The 8018-nt window shown below is 38.2% G+C and overlaps 1 pseudogene; it reads left to right on the top strand.

Moving 5' to 3' along the window:
• Positions 1–882: 882 nt before the first annotated feature.
• Positions 883–7257, top strand: LOC101565361 (annotated as a pseudogene).
• The last annotated feature ends 761 nt before the right edge of the window (positions 7258–8018 follow it).

The raw sequence follows: 8018 nt of genomic DNA, 5'->3' as shown, positions 1-8018 counted from the left end.
ATGTGGTGCTGGGGGATTGAACCGTGGTCCCTGTGCTTCGCTGAACTTGTTCTAAGTAGGTGCTTTAGACCACTGAGCCATCTCTCCAGCCCTGGGTGGTTCTTTTTAGCTATCCCAAGAACATACTTTTCCAATTTGTAAAAGATATAAAGTTACTATTTGGCTTAGCACCTAATCCTTTGGGTTGTGGTAGTGATTATGACACCATGCAGCCACTGCATTATCTAACAGGAGAGAAAAACTGATTACAATATGTAGGACATCCTAGCTAAAGTATTACCATTAGTAATAATGGTAGTTTTAAGCATAGTTCAACTAGACAAAATATGGTAACCATTAACCTGCCACTTCCAACCACAGGAGCAAATTTTGAAATTATATTAAAAAACCCAAACATATACCATTTTGTGTGCAGTGACTTTCCCCTTTAGCGGAGTGATTCTTACATTTTGTGAGGGGTGGCTTAAGATGGGCAGGGGGCAGGATGAAATGATGAATGAGGTCAAATATAGGTGGTCAAAGCTGCAAGTTACCCATTTGTGGAAACTAAAAGACACGGGAGAAAGAATGAAACAGATGTGAAGGAGTAATCAGAAAGGGAAGAGGAAATGTTTTCTTACTTGAAAGTTTAAATTCAAGAGATAGTTGAGGAGAGAAACAGGATCAATAGAAAAAAAATGAAAAAGGCAAGAAACCTAAACAGTTTAAAAAGAGAAGAAAGAAAAGGAGAATGAAAAGAAAGGAAAAAGAAGAAAAGAAAAAAGTAGATACAAGAATGAGAGGAGAAAAAAGGAAAAAAAAATCCCCAAACAAAAATAACCACAAAGTACAAGACAAAACAAGATGATTTCCAACTAGGCAGGAAGAGGATAGCCAATCAGACAAACAAAGGAGAACAAGAGGAGTGAAACACCTCTATTGTTTGCAGTTCTGTGATAATGTCTATGTTAAACCCAGAAATACATTGTATACTCCAGCCCAGTTTGTGCTTGGTATTAAGCTGATCCTGGCCTCTGCATGTGGAGCTGGAGCTGGAGCTGGTCTTCTGTTGGTGAAGCTCTCCAGAGCCCTATTGCTGGCTCCTCACTGCTGCTTCAGACACTTCCTGACTGAGACTGGCTGTCCTGGGTCTCAGGGGTTCAAGTCACTCTTTTGTCTTTTTGATAAGAGCCATCTGACAGGTATGAGATGATATCTTATTGTGCTTTGAACTTATATTTCTTTGATGATTAGTGATACTATTTCTTTGATGATTAGTGATGCTAAATAGTTTTTTATAGACCCATCGACCATCTGTATTTGTAAATTGGATTATTTCTTACTATTGGTTTAACCTCCTTGTATATTTTGCATGTTAACCCTTCACTACATACACAGCTTGCAGAATTTTCCTCCATGCTGTAAGTTGTCTTTTCATGCCATTTTTCTTTTGTTCTAAAGCTTTCAACTTGACATAATCCAATTTGTCTTTCTGTTGTTGTTGCTTGTACAGTTGGAGTCATATCCCCAAAAAATCATTGCACAGGTCAGTGTTATAGTGGTTTCTTTCTATATTTTGTTTCAGTAGTTTTGTACTTTCATCTTATGTGTAAGCCTTTAATACATTTTTGAGTTGATTTTTGTATATAATGAGAAACCACTCCTCTGTGCATATCCAGGTGTCCAATCTTCATTTAAGAATATCCTATTTCATTATTACATATTATTGACATCTTTAGATAAAATCAATTGGCTATAAATGCTTGGATTTAGCTACATTTATAGTTGGATACAGATAGCAAGAATTTCCTGAACCAGTTGTTCTGTCTGTAATGAAGCTTGGGTTACATTCCAAAAGGTAGAGACTACTGCTCTTGCTAGACTATTTTTAAAATGTATTTTTGCAAGAGGAGAAAGAGTCTTTATAATACTTTTACCAAGGCCCACATCCTGAAGACCATTTATTTCAATAGTGAAAATCATTGCTAATTTTCTTTGTACTTGTTGCCATTTCCTGGGGATGAATAAGGGTACTGGTGTGAGCCACCACTGGAGCACTGATTTTCTTTCAAATCAGAGTTACCACTTGTGGAGTGGAGTTCTTAGGTCAATGGACACTCCAGGAATACATATTAGGACCAGTAGGCATTCAATGCCCAGGAATTTAATTACAGAACATAGAAATATGGTATTAGGGATTTCTTAAAGAATAAAATTTATAACTACAACCTGCATAAAAGAAGCAAGTTGGTTCTGCTTTCTTGCAGAGTTGTACAGGATGAATTTAAGGAAAAATACCAACAACAAAGGAGCAAGTGCAATAACTTTTTGCTCACTCCAATAAAAAGATTTCAAAGGAGGCAGAACATTTCCAACATACAGGAGAAATTGTAATATATGGTGAACTTTTCCCCTCAGAAAAATTTCTTCATGAACAGTAGTTATTTTCAGAAGCTTTTTTTTTTTTCAGAAGCTTTTATCGTCTGTCAAGTCCTAGCTCCAAATATTCTTCCAAATCCAATTTTCTCTCTTCTTCCCTATACCCCTGCACCCCTCTTGTCTCCCTCCTTCCCCCTCCTTCCCTCTTCTCTCCCTCCCTCCCCTCCCCCTCCTATTTTCTTTTGTCTCATACTCTCCCTTTCCCTGATAAACCCAGGCTTTTCTAGTTTCTCATCATCTGCACAATGAAGATGAAGCACAGAAATGAAAGGTGGGTGGCAAGTTTGAAAGAAATGAAGAAATAATGCCACAAGAATTAGAGGAATGTAATAGAGTGTGTAGATTCATTAATTCTTTTTTTTTTTCATATGACTTACTCAAACCTCAAGCTTATGAGTGGGCATGTCTCCAGCTATCAGTCATTCATTTCTGATTTCTCATTTCTCTTAATCAGCCTCCCTTCCTATTACTACATATTATTCCATTACAATTAAAATATTTTGTATTTTAGAGTTACCTTGCCATAAAATACATGACAATGGAATTGAGTGGAAGAGAAGGAATGCAAGCACAACAGTCTAAGCAGGTTGATTGCTAAACCTGAGAGGGACCTCCTTGTGTGAGCAGAACATAGAAGCTGTATCTTATGGGATAAGAGACTTTTTAATAACATTTTTAATGGGCTTTTGAGGGGTTGAGTTGGAGAGATGGCAGGCTTGTGGCTTGCTGGTCTGTCCTCTGTGTCCTCTATGACCTAAATAAAGGGAACTTTATGTTTCTCTAAGGTGGCTGGTGGTGGTTTCTCATTCGAACTGATGGTGTCCCTGTCTGGACTCTTATCAGGAAATATAAATTTCAACCATTAGTATAATTACTACTTTTTTTGGCTTGGAAATTGTCACAATAAAATATAATCTCAACTTTACCCTATGATCTTTATTTTTTTAATTAATTTTATTGAGAAAAAAATTGCAATGAGACAGCTTCAAAACACATTGGTAGGAGAGTTACAACAATTAATACATTGCATATTGTTGTCTTTGTAGTAGTCATTCATAGCACAAGATGCAAACATGATATCTTGTCCAAACACTATTAGTCCAAATCATTCTTCTTATATTTTTTCCATAATTTTGTTGAGAAACAAACAGCAATGAGACAGTTTCAAATCAAATTAGTAGGACAGTTTCAATAATTAATACATTGCATATTGTTTTCTTAATGGTTATTCATTGTACAAGATGCAGATATGACATCCTGTTTACAAACACTATTAGAACAAATCCCTCTATTCACTGAATTAAGAGAATGTAGCTGTATATCCATCTTAACTATTTTGAATATACAATTACAAAATGGTCGTTCATTTGTATCCCCCTTTTTTGTTTAGTCTTGTCATTTAAATATTATAGGTGTGTGAATTAAGCAAAATATTCCAAAATAGTCCAGTAGTCAATAATAGTAGTGGGTTTTCTGTATGACTGGCGATGTCAGAAGTTGTTGACTTGAGCTTTTTACAGTTCAGCATAATAATATGGCTTTACTATTTATACTTTGTTTTTATACTTTTCTGCTGGATGGTTAAGACCAAGATAAAGCAAGACCTATATAACAAGAATTATAGCTTTTGTATCTGATAAGGTCAGTCAAATCCCCTCAAGATTTATGCTGAAACTCTGTACCACAGTTTGTAGATCCTTTGTCAGTGTCACTCATGTGGATGAATCATGGCCATTGCTTGACCAATTTGCTCTCTGTGAAAGTCTGAGAAAATTTTTCTCTCCATGTGACTCTCCTTAGGCACACTCTACATCATCAATCAGCTTTTTGTGTGGCCCCATAATCTCCTTGATCAGAAAATTTGGGACACAACTGAGTTACATGATGTTACAGTATAGGTTCTCCTATGTCCTGATTCTTCATTGACCTTAGAAGGCTAGGGCAAATATGTTGGCTGTCCTTGTGGTCCTTCTTTTTCTCTAAGTTTTGTTGTACAAACTTAGGTTGTTAACCTTCCAGAAAAGAAGCTTATTGTTATTATCCTCAATCTAGGCAGTTGAGCTTAACCTTACTATCTGTCTGAATATCAAATGTCTTAGGCATAACACGGAACAGGTATTTTTTTTATCAAGTGTTGATATGTTAAACTTTAAGTCCCTATAGAATATGATGAAAAAATTAAAATACATTTAAAGAAATAGGAATAAACAATTACATGTTTTTACACATAAGTTTAGAAATCTAACCATATACAGCACTGTAGCAGGACAGTCCCACAACACCCCTTTTCCTGTCTCCTGCCTTCATTCACCACCCCATTCCTTTCTAAACAAACATCTTCCTGAGAGACAGCATGCCAGCAACTGGCATGTCATGACAAGCAGCCCATATTTGGAAGACCAGAATGACAGGTACTCCAAGCATGACCCTACTATTACACATTACCATCTTCAGTGTAGTTGCTTAGTTCACAGGTATCAGCATATATAGTTAATCAGACTACTCTATAATCTTTAACTGATAAGTACAGCAACAGGAGACCTTGGACTATTTAAATATCCTCCTCAGTGAAAACTAGCTTCAGTCCATCTTACAGCAGGAGCCAGTTGCTGTGATCTGGTAATAAGCAGAATATATGAATAGGTGGTGTGGAATGTGTGGTCTCCTGTTCCTTCCCTGCTTTGTTAAGGCAGAGTGACACACAAAGCTTTCCAAAGATTTAACTAGCTAGGTGGGGCAGAACCACGATGAGAACCTCTTTTCATGCTCCTATTTTACCAGATGTAGGCTGGTAGAAATGCTTTTTAACAAGGATATAAAAATTCAAAAGTAAAATAATATTTTTATTCATGCACACACTTGGGCTTGGGGTAACTGGTAAATTTTGAGCAAAGAGAAATAGAGTGCATCCTCACGCAGCATAGTGTAGTATGACACCTGTTCAATTTGCTAAAAACAAAACAAGGAACTGAAGTACACCTTCTAGGCTGCTGTTAAGATGGACAGCCACCATGGGAAACACTGCCAGGACTGGGACCTCCTTTGGCCTGCTGACAGCAGACCAGCCATTACCCAGAGCCTCAAGATCTTCTGCAAATGGGAAGGGCACCAAGAGATGGAGGGCATGGGAAGGGAGGGAAGAAAGAAGGGGGAAGCAAGAGGAAGATGATGAAATAGAATTAAGAGTTGTGAGGTATATGTACTAATTCTCCAAGAGGGTGATTATGTACTGCAAACATACACTAATAAATAATAAAAATTAAAAAAAATCTGTTACAAGGAAAACATTCAAAGTAGACATTTCAGTCATTTGCATCAAAAGTCCTGTAATTTGGTGTGACTGACTTTAGAATAGAATAAAAATCTGGAGCTTGGGATGTGGTTAGTGGTATAGCACCTGCCTGGCAAGCACAGGGTCCTGAATTTAATTCTCAGTTAAAAATAAAACAACTACTTATTTCCTCCCCTTTTCCCCCAAAATAAAAGAATAAAAAGAGAGTCTAATTTAAAGAAAGGAGGAGTCAGTGTTAAAGAAAAATTAGTATGGGCAGACGAACCAAATGTTAAAACTCTCAAGATTGAGGAATCTTTGAAATAGAAGGATTTATTGAGTACAGTAGCCAGAAAAAGGATCAAGTCTTGGGACAAGTTCCTGGAACTTCTAACAGCAAGGAAGCCTAGGAGGCACTTAGAAAAATTCCGACTGGATCTGATACTTAGTTTATTACCTATGAGATATAGCAGTCCCAATCTGTTTATCTTTGAGACAGGCTGCTTGACCTTAGAAATTTCTCTTCAGGTGAGCTAGCCAAACTGGTTGGCTCCATGATGGTTGGCAGAGCGACCACCAAGTAACCTCTGATTTCATTACAATTTCCATATTAGATGACACACTTTCTAGCCACCAAGACCCGAGGCACTAGACTGTAACAGAAAGCAACAGAAGTAGTATCTGAATTCCAGGAAATTCCCACCTATTCCAAGAATAACATGAACATCCTTTTCCTCCATTAGCTTATTCCTCCCCCTCAGCTCTTCCACTGTATATCTAGACTCATCCTTTCCCGACAGCCGAGAGGCTGATTTGTGAGCCTTAGCTCCCATTTCTCCACTCTCTGGCCAACTGATAAACTTCATTGGTGCTCAGCTTCGATTCCCCATTCTGACTTCAAAACATCAAATGGAAAAAGTTCCTGCTTGGAAGCCACTCTCCTACTGGGGATAGCAGTCAATAATTGGTAGATAAGAGACCTAGAAGTACAATTTTAATTTTTTAAAATAAAGATTTGGAAGCAAAAGTACAAAACTTGTTTACACTGAATACATACTGGCTACATAGGTAAGAAGGAAAGGAGAACACCGGGCCAGAAAGGTCTGGGATAAGACAGTTTATAAAAAGCAGAGGGTGCGTCCCACCAAGGAGTCCAGCCTCAGCCATGGGGTACCACCATGGAGATCATGAACCTGGTGGATAAAAACAAGAAATCCCATCCCTCCTCAGTGATGAACTGCCAGAAAGTTCCATGAAGGACTGGCAGCAGCAGCAGCCAGGCATGCTGTCCTACATGAATACAGGTAACTTCAGTCTTACCAAGACAGCTGTTGGTCCTACCATTGGTATGTGGCTTGGATTGGTGCAAAGAGTCTGGAGGTCACCAAAATAGCTATGAAAATTGTGCCTTCAGTGGGAATAGGGCTGGGAAGAGGGGTTGTGTCCACAATGGCTGGAGTGTCAAGGGGTGGGTGTCTACCATCGTCAACGAAGTACCCTTGACAGGAAAGAAGAAAGACAAGTCTGACGCTGATATGGACCTACACTTGCTTTTCACAGCACTCTGATTCCAGTGGTACTGAACTGCTACATTATGGACTATGACAGTCACCTGTACTATATGATTGCTTCTAAACTGCTGTGTTGAAAGTATTGATGACTGGTTTTGAGCTAGAGAGACCAATACTAGCTCAATGTGTGAAGGTTTCTCATACTTAAGCTCCAGCTTTTTATCTGATAACACGTTACACTTACTCAGCTATAACTGCATATGCCCTGTGTTTGAATATTTCCTTTAAGTCTTTCAGGTTGACTAACATGTGAAAGTTAAATTTAGTTTGATGACCTTTACAGTTCCCTACATGCAATGTGCTAAGTAACTCAGGTGCCCCTCCTGGAGGGAGCCTTGAACTACATAACCTGTACCTTTGATGTGCTGAATGGCTTCACAGGTCTTAGTTTTAAAAGCAGCAGTTGTTGAGGCCAAGAGGCAGTCTTATTTAGGCTGGCAGAAGTGGCAGGAATTGGAGAAGTGTAAAAGGAAAGAGAAATGGTCTCATGATACTGTTAACCATCTTCTATTAGATATGCATTCTGCTTATTCAATCACTGATACCTTATGAAAAATATCTTTTCTAATACCTTCATATGTGCAGTTCTTAAAATTAGCTTTGAGTTCTCTGGAAGGTTAAGAAATAGGTTTTTCTTCTTAAGAATCTAAGGAGGAGAGGTCCACGGCTCAAAGAGTGCTGGTTAAGGGTTTGGCCAGTAGTTAAAATTGTGTACTTAGACCCAGGTTCGTGCTCCATCATTAATATACCTCACAGTA

This window comes from Octodon degus, unplaced genomic scaffold (assembly GCF_000260255.1).
Source record: "Octodon degus isolate 3935 unplaced genomic scaffold, OctDeg1.0 scaffold00046, whole genome shotgun sequence".
In the NCBI taxonomy this organism is placed as follows: Eukaryota; Metazoa; Chordata; class Mammalia; order Rodentia; family Octodontidae; genus Octodon; species Octodon degus.
This window is presented reverse-complemented; position numbering and strand designations above follow the sequence as displayed.